The sequence below is a fragment of the Labeo rohita genome, chromosome 5, assembly GCF_022985175.1.
Source record: "Labeo rohita strain BAU-BD-2019 chromosome 5, IGBB_LRoh.1.0, whole genome shotgun sequence".
Classification (NCBI taxonomy): Eukaryota; Metazoa; Chordata; class Actinopteri; order Cypriniformes; family Cyprinidae; genus Labeo; species Labeo rohita.
Window position 1 is genome coordinate 4,130,842 of NC_066873.1, and position 14,317 is coordinate 4,145,158.

The 14,317-nt window shown below is 33.7% G+C and overlaps 1 protein-coding gene across 4 annotated transcripts in view; it reads left to right on the forward strand.

Annotated features, from left to right (window-relative positions):
* The first annotated feature begins 2,776 nt into the window (after positions 1-2,776).
* The window catches only part of znf618 (zinc finger protein 618), a 43,385-nt gene continuing 31,844 nt past the window's right edge, over positions 2,777-14,317 (forward strand). For 2 of the 4 annotated variants that reach the window (XM_051110532.1, XM_051110536.1), the window contains exons 1-2: positions 2,777-3,807; positions 6,643-6,737. The gene's annotated coding sequence lies outside the window, so the exon portion shown is untranslated. The other 2 variants (XM_051110535.1, XM_051110533.1) reach the window with 2 other exon arrangements.

Consider the following 14,317-nt stretch of genomic DNA (forward strand, 5'->3'; position numbering starts at 1 on the left):
AATTTACAATATTGTCTTACAAGTGTGACAGCTATTCCTGGTCACTCATACATTGGAGAACAGAAAATGTGGTAAAGCTGTGAACTGAAGAGGTATGAACCTGGACTGAAGACTAAACAATTTGTAAGAAAATTACAAAATTCATGTTTGGTGAAAACTTGTGTTGGTGTGAACACCATCCTGCATGAAGGGAATTTTTTTCTGTGGAAGAAACTGGGAAACTCAAAGATAAATGGATGGAACTGAGTGCAGAAATCTCCTGGAGGAAAAACATGATGTAATCAACAAAATCACTAAGACTTGTTAGAAAACCCATCCCGCAACAGGACAAAAGTCACATTGCAGTCACCCAGGAAAAAAAAAAAAAAAATGCAACGAAAGGCCCAGTCCTGTTAAGAGTTTTTTTTTTTTTAGTTACTGTGCAGATACTTAACATTTGCGTTTTAAAATGTTTTTGAGCAAATTTATACAGAAATTCTAGTTTATGTGTGCAAGTGTTTCTAATGTAAATGTAAACTTTCAGTGAACAGCACTGAATTATATCTATTTCAAAAGGGAGATCAACCTGCTGGAAGCAAACATAAACCCTCATAGAATTTGGAATGGTTTTACTGTTATTAACTCATGTTCCATGAAGATATGTTGTAAATTTCCGTAAATATATCAAAAATTAATTCTTGATTAGTAATATGCATTGCTAAGAACTGCTCAATATTGGTGATTTTCTCAATATTTTTGATTTTTTTGCACCCTCAGATTTTAGATTTTCAAATAGTTGTCCATCCTAACAAACCATACAACAATGGAAAGCTTATTTATTCAAAAAATTTACCCTTATGACTAATTTTATGGTCCTGGGTCACATATGTCCCGAAACAACAAGGTTGCCACGTCTGGTTAACAAAATCAGCCCAAAGTTGAATCCAAAAATATGACCTTACAAATATCAAAATTCAACATATGCCACTATCACACTTAATATACCTATTTTACCATCACTGTTACACATTAAACACAATTTCAACTTGAGTATCTCTAGTAGTAATCATAAACGAAGTCTGTTTTCATAAAAAAGGCCTAAAAGCCACTCCCCTCACAAAACTCACACCCCCAGTTACAGACAAGGCTTAAACCTAGTCCCAGATTAAAATGTAAATCTGAGCTGTTTCAACTGAAAGAAACTTGCACTGTCTGATCTTAAAATATATCAGTGCCTTTGTTTTGTCTCAAAATGCACACCAGTATTTTTGTCTTTTTCTAAGGCACGTTTATGAAAATTATTGTAATGTCCTAATTGAACTATGGCCTAATCCTGGCTTAGTCTAAGCCCTGTCTGTGAAATCAGGCCATAATCTAGCACATTTTTAGCTTTATGTCAAAAATTTTAATACACACATTTCAATCCATTATAATTTATGCAATGCCAAATCTTTAAACTGCAGGGGGGGGGGAGGGGGAAATCAACCTGCAGCAGCAGTTTGCAAGTAGCCCAGTTTCACAGGGAAAACAGCAAACTTGGCAACACTGCTACTGGAAACCATTAGGTAATGGTTGTAATGGTTAACAGTTGCTGGTTTGTAATGTCTGTAATGGAATCTGTAGTGGAAACCATTACAACTACTGTTTTTTTTTTTTTTTTTTTTTTTGCTTCACCAATGTATTTGATTTCTTCTAATACATAAAATCAAGAAGTCTGACCAAAGTTGTAGTGTGAAGATGAATTTATTCAAGGTTGTATTGTACCACATTTCATTAACAGATGAATCTTAACACAAATACTGTTTGTAGGCCTCTATACATGTAGAGAAATGTGTCACATACAATAGACACTATAATGTTAGGCCGTCCCACTGGAGACCCTGCAAACAGTCCCTTAGAAATTCAAATTGAATTGGTCATTTCCCTGTATGGGCCGTTTGGCCGCATGGGCCATTTTGGGTTACACCTTTACAGATACAAATGCAGCTGATTGCGCATACAGTCAATACATCTAATGTCTGAGAAAAACAAAACAAAACAACAACAACACTAAAAACACTAAAATTATAATTGTAGTAACTGTAATGTTTTGAGTTAAGATCCATACATAAAAGCTGTGGTTTTGCACACTGGTTTTTACTTTTAAAAAAAAAAAATGTTCCCAGAATAACAATATTTTTTATAAATTTAGTTTTACATGCTGTAATTTTTAATACAACTGGCCAACAGATATTACACTATTATTTTATTTTATTATTTCATTTATTATCATATTTGATTTTATGTTTTGGCTTTTGTAGTTTAATCATGGAACATTATGTTTCATATTTGCTTCACTGTTTGCAATTTTCTGAAAAGCCACTAAATAGCCTATAATACATTTAACTAGTTAACCATTTAACTATGTTGTGGAGAGTGGCTTTTTACTTTAGATGGTGTTTGAGATTTTAAACATCACTTTTTACAGTACAATGTGGAGAAAACATTTCAGATTCTTCACTACGTTCAAAACCCTGACATTTTCATTTAGCTGAATGAATGAATGAATAAATAAATAAATAAATATGCATCTGTATTTCACACACTGAAGTGTATTTATTTATTTATTTATTTATTTCATGGTGACCTTTATTTAATTTATAAAACATACCTAAATACTTCATGGGTCTAAAATAAAAACAGACAGTCTGGGGTGAGGGGTAAAGAGTGGATACATTTTTTTTTTTTTTTTTTTATATTCATTATATGCATTATATATTGTATAAAAATGATAATGAATACTACAGAATGAGATTTGCGGGATTATGTTGGCAAGCTTCTAAATATGAGGATCCACAGAAACACGGTGATATTCCCAACGTCTTTTTTCTTTGTCTTTTTAAAAATTGGAATTTGCATGTCAAATTTCATGAATCACATTTTTTTTTTCAGACAATCCGCAGACTCGCCGCTAGAGGCGCTGACGAGACGGGACCCATTTGAGAAGTGAAGATGGAAAAAAAAGGAAACAGCACAGTCTACATAAAAGTCCTTAGATTTGAGGTTCACTTCATAATTTTTCACGCTTTTGGGCCAAAAAACGCGCTGCAGATATTATCTGCATTTCCTGTAAATCAGGACGTGAATATACTTGCCACAACACGTTTGTTTCCCTCTGTAAAATAGTATAGCAACAAAACACACTAAAACAGGTTCAAAAGACTATTGTTCAAATTTAGGCAACAAACTGTCAAACAAGTAACTTGAGGGTCTAACAGAAGAGTTTTCCTCATCCAAGCAGATGAAAAAGTAGTTTGGCCATAAATATAAAAAACTTGCTCTGCATACGCAAATTTGCTATTACAAGGAAAACTACAGCCGAGTTATTTTTTCTTATCTAACCCAAAAGATGGGCCAGCTGACGTGATATCAGCCACATAAAGGCATTGTGTGAAATTAATGCATTTGCAAATTGAGAACCTGCCCTTGCATGATGGCGGATGAATGTGTCCGTGGGGCAGTCCGCAACATTAATATACCTCACCAACAGTGAAACATCGGCCGCCAGTGGCGTGGACATATCAGGAAGAGAACAGACAAATTCATTGAAATCAAATTTGGGAGCTCTGTTTCTAGAAGAGAAAAAAAATGCCCCGGAAAGACCCACTCGTTTCGTCATTTTGAGATCCGAAGGGGAGGATTTCTTCATTCCCAGAAAATTTCTCCGCATGACCCGCATCATTTTGGGAGGTAACAAAGTGGAGCACCCGCGTCTTTCCTCATTCACAAATGATACAATGTAACGGGCGCTTTGATCGCAATCATCCGGAGCTCATGTTTGTGTGCGCGGTAAGATCACAGCACAATTCTCTCAAATGTGATCTGAATGTGTCGTGCAGTGCATGATCTGTTGATTTTTTTTTTTCTCTTTTTTTCCTTTTTTTGCGGAGCTGCTTTCGAAATAAAGTTTTTGCAGCGAGTTTGTGTTGCAGTGAATTGTTGCATCGGTCATTCGGTTGTGCTGTCTGTGCGTTTGGATCGAGCTGAGGCTTTTGCTGGAAATTTGTGGAGTTGAAATCAGACGGGGTAGGGTACAATCTGAAAACACAAAAAGCACACGCAGCAGCCATGTTTGCTGAATTTTCCTGTGAATTTTACTCTTCTCTGGCGACTGGAAAGAAAGGGTGACTCGAACTGTTCGGTCGTTCGCTAAACAACTTCGTGAACTGAACTTCGATGCAGATGAGAGTAATGAAAGTGTGATTACTGAAAGACAGCATTATTTTCGATGAAATTAGAATGTAAATGTCGTTTTCGTTTTTGCAGCGAAATTAGCGCCATCTGTCGGCAGATATTTCGAAAAATTAAGAAATTACAATTAATTTTGCTTGCAGGGATGTATTTTTTTTATATTCGACACTTATTGTTGCCGCTGTGGTTTGGTCTGTGTATGGATTCGTTTGTTGTGGATGTTTTTGCCTTTATGTCTTTCAGACAAACTTCATGCTGTTTTGTGCTCGTTTAAATATTTACATATTTTTTTAGCAGTCAAGCTGTTTTGAAGCGCAGCAAATTTCCTCGGTGTCGTAAGAAAATACAGTATCATTAAATGACAAGCCACTCTTACCAGCTGGCATTTTCCTTTCACACACATATTGATTTTTTTTTTTTTTTTTTCTTTTCTTCTTCTTCTTCTTCTTCTTCTTCCACTGCTCAACTGCAAATATTGTAATAAGTCAGACCTGACAGTGGGTGCAGAATAGATGGCATTTTTGTTCCTGTGTCGTGAACAGAAAGCAGCTGAACAGTCATATGTAATGGTCACACGTGTTGGGTGTCTGAATAATTTTGCTAGTGACATGAGGGAAGTGAGAATATTTGGAGCTTCCTTTTCAATGAACTGGAAACAGCTCTTTACAACCCTTTCAAAATGTATTGCATGGATAACCATGCTAAAAGAGTGAATTTTAAGGATTTGAAGTGTTTTAAAATATTTTAATATTACTGTTGAATATTAATGTTGAATTGAAAATGTATGTCAGCAGTTAATTATTATTAGTATATATTTTCCCCCCGCTGCTTACATTAAAACGTGTAATCACAAATCAGTTTCTGCTCTGGGCAGCAGTGTTTTATTGCATTTCATTTTCTGTCAGAGGCTGAAATTTGTTGACAAGTATTTTACCATTTTTAATGTCATCTGTCTGGAGGGGGAACAATCAAATCAAATATGACAATATACATTTTTTTTTTACATTTTTTTACGTAATACGTACAACAGTTGCTGTCATCATAGATTGACTTGCTATTTAGATGGACAGTCTTTTTATATACAGAAATATGGTTTTATCAGTTCACTTTATTTTTGAATTCCTACAAGTCTTCTTTACTTGTACTGAATGCACAAATGAGACAAATGCGTCTTTTGTGACGTGGTGTTTTCTCATCATCTCTTTCTGGTTTTCTCATCGTTTCATTCACTCATCTTTGTCATGTACTCATCCTCATGTCATTCCTGTATGACTTACCCTTTTGTTGTTTTTTTTTTTTTTTTTTTTTTTTTTTTTTTTTTCTTTTTTTCTGTGGGACTCAAAAGATGCTCCAAAACAGCTTTGGACCCCATTAACATATTTTGTATGGACAAAAAAAAAAAAAGACATTTTTGTTTGACAAAAGAAAACAAGTCATGCAGGTTTGAAACATGATGGTGAGTAAATGGCAGTTTTATTAATTGTTTTATTTTCAGGCGAACGGTCCCTTTAATGCACATGAAGAAACTGAAATATGATGTTTTCAGTAATCTCCAAAAAAGAAAATGATTCTTTTGCATTTTTAGAATTTAATACAAAGTTTATTCCAAATTTAACCAAGTTTAGTACAAATTATCAGCATAGTAATTTAAGAAAAGTTGAATTGGAAAATGTTCATGAATTTCTTTGCATTTGTTACTTCCCCATTTTCTTTATTGACCGGATGGACTCCAAAGTTTTTGCAAAATCAGATTTTCTGTATTCAAATGATTTTCAGCGTCATGTGTGCTTCACTTGACCTTTTATTCAAAGGATTACTATTTAGTGCAAGGATCTGTAGGTTTACATGTCACATATATGACCTAGAAATCATACGTTTTTCATTGAGTATTTTCACATTTTTAGAACCTTAAAACTTTATCGCTAGGTTTACAAGAGAGAAAAAGTCCCATGTTTTCATTGTGCTCTCAGAACTTTGGAGCCACATAAATTCCAAAAGTGTTTTATTTTTTTTCCCTTTCAAATCTAAAACCACACAGAGACTTTTTTAAAAGGAAACAACATCACTGTGGAGGTGTCAAAGCAGCAGCTATGCTGCATTTCTACCGCTCTTTTTAAGCTGTGGTTTTATTTGAGTTGTACATGCTTTAGTCAAAAGTAGTGTTCAGTTCTATATTGTGGAATCAGGCCTGTTTTGGTCAGGATTTGCTCCTCAAACAAAAACCCACACTCTGCCCTCCAACTGTTACTAATCTAAGAATAGAATTTTCATGGAAATTTTCAGAAGCCTGCCTTTCCCCCTTTTGTGCAATAAATTTAGGGATTTTCCATGCGAGGCGTCCGGGGTCTGTAATTTTCCACTGCATTTCAATGTCAGTAGATGTAACTTGGAACAAGTGGCTAATTTTTAACCCATTGACCCTTTTGTTTTCAGATCGTACTCTTGTTTGGCTGATTTCAAGAAAAGCAGGCTAGGAAGGAGACGAAATAGAAGAGAGCAGTTGACTCCTGCGAGCTCTGCACCACAAGGTAAACTGCCTTTACCGAGGACGTTTAAAACCCTGCGAACCAACGCTGGGTGGTCTTTCCGTTTTACTTTAAGGAATAGTTCATCTAAATATGGAAATGGTTGTTTCAAATGCTGTTATTTTTGCGGACTATATATTTTGTTCTTTTATTCGGTCAAACGCAAAATAAGAGGTTTTGAAGAATCTTCACTCAGCTCTTTTCCACTTGACTTTGTGACTACAGCTTTGAAGCTGCGAAAAGTACTAGCATAGAAGTATGGTAAAAGCCGTCTGCACCACTGGTCTGTAATACTCGAGTGTTCTGAAACCGTACGATAGCTGTGTTTAATTAAAGTAATTTTTCTTTTCCTGCTGCCGTTCTCAGATCTCATTCTTCATTCAAACTGCTGCCATTTTTTGATCTCAGTGGAGGTGAGATTTCAGAGCTTCAGTGGAGTGGAAGATTATCAGTGAATAACGGAATTTGAAATTTAATTTACTTTCTTTTCTTCACATAAAACTATTGTGTGGTTTTAGAAGGCTTGGAAAAAAAGAGAAAAGTGCCACACGTGTGTGTGTGTATATATATATATATATATATATATATATGTGTATGTAATATATATATGTATATATATGTGTATATATATATATATATATATATATATATATATATATATATATATATATATATATATATATATATATATATATATATATATATATATATATATGTATGTGTATATGTGTATATATATATATATGTGTATATATATGTATATATATGTATATGTAATATGTATATGTGTGTGTGTGACCCGGGACCACAAAACCAGTCTTTAGTAGCATGGGTATATTTGTAGCAATATCCAAAAATACATTGTATGGGTCAAAATTATTGATTTTTCTTTTATGCCCAAAATCATTAGGATATTAAGTAAAGATCATGTTCCATGAAGATATTCTGTAATTTTCCTACCGTAAATATATCAAAACTTAATTTTTGATTAGTAATATGCATTGCTAGGAACTTCATTGGACAACTTTAAAAGTGATTTTCTCAAGATAATGTATAAATCTTAATTTTGAAAAATGCACTCTTATGACTGGTTTTGTGGTCCAGGGTCACACACACACACACACACACACACACACACACACACCCACACATATATATTTAATTTCTAAAAATATCCTAAAAAACATTGAAGATTTTTTATATTTTGAATTTTTTTTTTTTTTGTTGGTCATGTGGTGCAGATAATATGCAGGGGAAACAAAGAAATCTTATTGCAAGAAATTGGTTTAAGACTTGAAAGCAGCATTTGCATACCTTTTTGCAACTTTGCATGGCAATATTTTCTTTGTGCAAAATTCTGCCCTATTCACAGCAACAATGTCATCTCAGCATTGTGCAATGATGTGATGGACGATCAGTGCCGAAAATTAGGCCACTCAGATTTCATGTTGGGTTCAAGGTTGCTAAACTTTGATGCACAAATTTGCCACAACATTTCTTTTGTGGAAACTTAGGAAAATTACACATTTACACAATGCTTCAGAACATTGTGAATGTAAATGTAGTCATAGAAAGGAAAACTGCAGACATGCACGATTGAGTGTTAAGGTCAATTCAGTCTCTTAAAATTATAATATGATAATTTGACCTTTTTATGACAATGCAAAGTTAATTCAGCTTTAAATGCAGTGTGACTCTTCAAAAACGTAACATTTATAAATGAATAACTATATATATATATATATATATATATATATATATATATATATATATATATATATATATATATATATATATATATATATATATATATGTATATGTATATGTATGCAAAAACACCTTTTGATAATGATGATTAAAAAGTGTACAACATGACACTGAATAAATGACAATGTATATTTTTGATGAAATTATTCATAAAATGAGGAAACCGCTATAAAGTAGTGCAGTTGCTGTGCTGTGTAGCGTTTTCTGTTAAATCCCTTAGAAACTCCATTAATGTCCTGCTTTTTCCCAAAAGCAATGAATACAAAATGACTCTGTGATATTGTGACTCTGTAGGATAATGCTTAGCCCAACTGCCTTTATTTCACTGTAGGATATGTAAATTTGGGTCTTATTTTTGATTCTGGTAATTATTAACGTTACATCATTCTGGGAACCTAGATTTCATAATATGCTACATTGACTCCATACGGTTTGTTGCTCATAGCAAACTCTCACTGCTAAACCGCCATACTTCAGAGAACTTGGAGATGACATTAGTACCAAATTAGGGTTGTGTGAATAATTGTTTTTTGATTGTTTAAGGGCATTTTGACATTTTATTTCTTGCCTGCTTTTATTAGGAAATTAACTGTTAGACAATGTTAGAGATGGGTTGGATGAGTTAGAACATTTCTTTATACGTTATACAGTTTGGTCATTCCATGTCAAATCAGCCATTATTTATTTATTTATTTATTTATTTATATTTATTTATTTTCTGAAGAAAAACATAAATGGTGATGAAAGTCAAAATATTTAACATCATGGATGCACATTGTCTGAGTAATCCACTGCTTTGGAGAGAGGGGTTCAAAATAACAATTTTTCACTTGATATTTGGAGCCAAATTACATGGAGAAATGACTTTAGAAAGATGGCAGCATCATTATTTTATTTTTACACAGACATTGGTAGGTCTGTTTACTTTAGCAATCTTTGTTCCATTATATGCCAATGGTGACAGTTTAAAAATAGGAGAGGGAAAAAAACAAACACCTTTTTATTTAAGCTTAATATTTAAGGTCCTATATGGTTCGTTTTAGAGATGTAGAGAGTTCAGTGCAGCACTGAGAGTAAATTGTGAACACTTTCAGTGGTCAAAAACCAAATGTGGGTCACTTTACATACAGCTGATAGTTTTTTATTTTAAGCATACAGCTTTTTTTTTTTTTTTTTTTTTTTTTTTTTTTTAAGCCAACTTTTTTTTTCCCCTTTATCACATATATATCAGCTGTCACCACTGGCGTATAATGCAACATGGACTACTAAGTCAACAGATTTTATTAATAAATTCACCTATCTTTGTGTAAAAATAACATACTGATGTTTCCATCTTTTTAAAGGCATGTACCCACACTGTAAGCTGACTCCAGATCTCAAAAGAAGTGGATTGTATTAAAAACATGAATTTAATTTATTTGGCTTTCTAAATAAATAAATAAATCAATACAATCAAACAAATAAATAAAAATATAAACATTTGACATTGAATGACCCAGTTAATTGAGTAGGGACAAATGTGAAGTCTTAGATGCAGCACGGGTATATTTGTAGCAATAGCCAAAAATACATTGTATGGGTCAAAATTCTTGATTTTTCTTTTATGGCAATTATTAGGATATGAAGTAAAGATCATGATCCATGATGATATTTGGGGATGAACTTCCTACCGTAAATTATATCAGAACTTAGTTTATGATTAATAATATGCATTGCTAAGAACTTCATTTGGACAACTTTAAAGGTGATTTATTTATTTTATTTTATTTTATTTTTTATGTTTTGCACCCTCTGATTCCAGATTTTCAAATAGTTGTATCTCGGCCAAACATTGTCCTGTCCTAACAAACCACACATCGATGGAAAGCTTATAGATGATGTATAAATCTCAATTTCCAAAAATTGACCCTTATGACCGGTTTTGTGGTCCAGGGTCACAAATAGTTTTGTGTATTATGTCCTGAAGTCTTTTTTTTTTGTTGTTGTTTTTTTCCATTTATTGTGAAACTGCAGTGAAAAATATTAAGATAAATAAAAACTTGGCTAATAAGTTTTCTGAACGCACAGTAGCTTCATTTCCATGAACATATGAAGATTCACATGTGTGCTAGTCTTTTAGTACCAGACACGTTTGTCAGATTAATTTTGATGGGCTGTCCTCACTGATGCTTGTATGCTGGCTATCGCTGGCTCATCAAGAGTCCCACGTCTCTGTCATATTGTTATGTTTAAGGGTCGTTCAGATTCTGCATTGCCTCAGAAGGTACCTTTGCTCTAGTGTCTTGTCACACCCACCCCGAAGCCTGAAGGACCATGAGGCCCCGCTTTCATGATCTTGAGTCTCAGTACAGATACAGACCAAGCCTTTCTCTTCGTGGGAAATTTCTAATCAGCCCGAACTCGCCTTAGGACAAAGTGCTGCCTTAATTTAGTGTCCAGTTTCTTAAAGGGATAATTAATCCAAAAATGAAAATTGCCATCAATTACTCAAGCTCACGTTGTTCCAAACCTGTCTGACTTTCTGAATATTCTTCCAAGTGTGTTTTAGCTGTTTTGCCCAAACAATGAAAGTCTTTGGGGTCCAAAATAACCTTTTATTTTGAGTAAACAGAAGAAGCGAATGCATGCAGGTTTTAGAACGACATGAGGCTGAGTAAATGATGATAGTTTCAATTTGGAGTAAAAACAGAGTTTAAAACCATTTTACATTTAAATGATATTGCAGTTCCAATATTTTAATTTAAATTTACACTTTTAGCAAAGCACTTTTAGCAAAGATCCTTGAATCCGATTAGACCGTTAGCATCTCGCTCAAAAATGACCAAAGAGTTTCCATATTTTTCCTATTTAAAACTTGACTCTTCTGAAGTTACATCGTGTACAAAGACGAACGAAAAATGAAAAGATGCGATTTTCTAGGTCGATATGGCTAGGAACCATACTCTCATTTCAGCATAATAAAGGAACTTTGCTGCTGTACCATGGGTACTACGTCAACTCTGCCGGCTACAACTCTGCATCTACACAACCTTAGTCCGGTCACTTTCAGGTGCTGCGTAATATCATTGCGCCTGCTGCACCCATGGTACGGCAGCAAAGTTCCTTGAATATTAAGCCGGAATGAGCGTATAGTTCCTAGCCATGTCAGCCTAGAAAATCGCAGCTTTTCATTTTCCGTCAGTCTTCGCACACGATGTAACTACATAAGAGTCAAGTTTTAAATAGGAAAAATATCATCATTATATATGGTCATTTTTGAGTGAGATGCTATCGGTCTAATCGGATTCAGTGATCTATGCTAAGCTATGATGAAGGCGCTACCGCCAGACCTGGAGACCGGCTGAATGGATTTGAAAACGGTAAAACTCAACTGTTTAACTCTAGGGGAATTGGACAATGAGCCTATTTTAAAAAAAAAAGTGGAGTGTTCCTTTAATGTCTCTTAATTGAATAGGCCAATTTGTTGTTCAAACAAGTAACATCACAGTAGCAAATTTGTTCTTTGATCTTTCAGCTTGTTTGTAATGCAGTTTTAATTCTATGATCACAATATCTATAATGTCTTGTACCATGATATGTTTCAGCAGTTGTCAGGATATGCAATTTGTATTTTATATATTATGCATATTTCTTCTTATTTGGCATGTCCTGGTTTTGTTTTAAATGACAGCTTGCGCTCAAGCTGACTCTATGGGTTTGTGCAAAACTAATGATCCATGTTATCCCAGCATGATTTGTGAATATTCCAAAGAGCATCTTATGTGCTTCAGTGGAAGCAAGAAAATCTGACCTTTTGCACAAAAGAGTTAATGTGGTCAGTGTCGCAGATTTGCTTGCATTTAGTTAGTCACCTAGAAGTACGCCAGAATCTTAAAGGAATAGTTTACACAAAAATGTAAAAAATTCCCTCATGTGGTTCCAAATTCCCACAGCTTTCTTAGTTCTGTGAAATACAAAAAAAAAAAAAAAAAAAAAAAAAATTCTCCAGCTGTTTTTACCCATTACAGGTTCAGCTGGTTTCAGGACTTTTAAGCTTTTAAAAAAAGACATAATGATAGTGTGTTAACATTTCACTAAATATAATGGCTGCTATTTTAAAGTGTGGTGTATTTTGCTGCAGCATGTAGGCTCAACTTGAAAATAAAAATACATTTTCTGATTGGTGCAGCAATGTGTTTTACAGGCTGAGTAAATTTACATCTGCATCCTGCATGTGCTGGTATTTGCTAGAACGATATGTGACCGTGGACCACAAAACCAGTCATAAGGGTCAGTTTTTTTTTTAAATTGAAATTTATACACTATATAAAAAGCTGAATAAATAAGCTTTCCATTGATGTATGGTTTGTTAGGATAGGACAATACTTGTCTGAACTATTTGAAAGTCTGGAATCTTAGAATCTGCAAAAAAATAAAAAAATATTGAGAAAATCGCTTTTAAAGTTGTCCAAATAAAGTCCTTAGCAATGCATATTACTAATCTAAAATTAAGTTTTGATACATTTATGGTAGGAAATGTACAAAATATCTTCATGGAACATGATCTTTACGTACTATCCTAATGATTTTTGGCATTTAAAAAAAAAACAAACAAACAAACAAACGACCGGAAACGTAAAGCACCACTCCATTTGGGGAAGAATTCAACGTTCAGAAAAAGGTGGACACCTGTGCGACTGGTTTTGTGGTCCAGGGTCACATATATCAGGACTGGGCAATTTCGGTCCTGGATGGCCGCTGTCCTGCAAATTTTAGCTTTCTAGTGATCTTGAAGACACGGTTTAGCTTTTTCAGGTGTGTTTGATTATGGTTGGAGCTATAATTATTATTATTGTTATTTTTTTGTTTGTTTTTTTTATTTTTTGTAATATTTTTTTATTATGGGCATCGGCCAATGTGTCAGAAGGGAGACTTTTTTTATTTTGACTGCCAGAATGCAAAGCTCCCATTTTCCATGTTTGATAATTTACGGTCTGTGTTTAACAGTTCTGTCTGATAAATTATTAGAGAGATGTTAAAGTAAACTGTATACGAAAGTATTCTAACAACTGCTTTTCTGTTATTAGTAATAGAAAGGCAAATGCTATAATATATTTGCTCCTCTACCGTCAGCATTTAGCAAATATGAATAATTTAAACAAATCTTTTAAATATCTAAAAGACATTTAATTTTATAAACCTTTATCATGTATGCATTTGTAGACTGCATAAAAATATGTCTGGACACACATGAGCAAACTTTAAATCATTGATTTCAAACTCTGCTGTGCTATTATATCCAGTTTGCTGCTATCATATTATTTTCACTGTGTGCTGTGTGTAAAATCACTAACTTGTCCTTATTTGAAGAAATATGATTCCCACTGCTGAGTTTACTTGCTTTTTTTATTGATAGTTTTAACTATTTCTTTGTGAAAAATACTAATAGTGTTACAGGCAATCAAAATGTTACTATATAAAGAAATATGCATATTTTAAATGTATTATTATTATTTTTTTTTTCATATTTATTTGATCTCCCACAAAGGCAAACTCAGAATTAGTGCTGTACTGTGGAATATGTTTGTCCTTTACGTTGGTCGTTTCTTAGTCCCGTTTACAGAACTGCTCTCATATGTTAGTCTAGAGTGTGTTATCTCATGGTGACTGTAACTCTTTGGAGTTGCCGTAGGCCTCTTGATGGCCTCCTTTACTGTGGGTCTTTTTGCCCAGATACTTTGGAGGGTGGCCAGTTCTGGGCAGATTTATAATTGTTCTACATTTCCTCACATTTTCATTATTAGCAGTACTACTAAAACCCGTACACTTTTATTTAT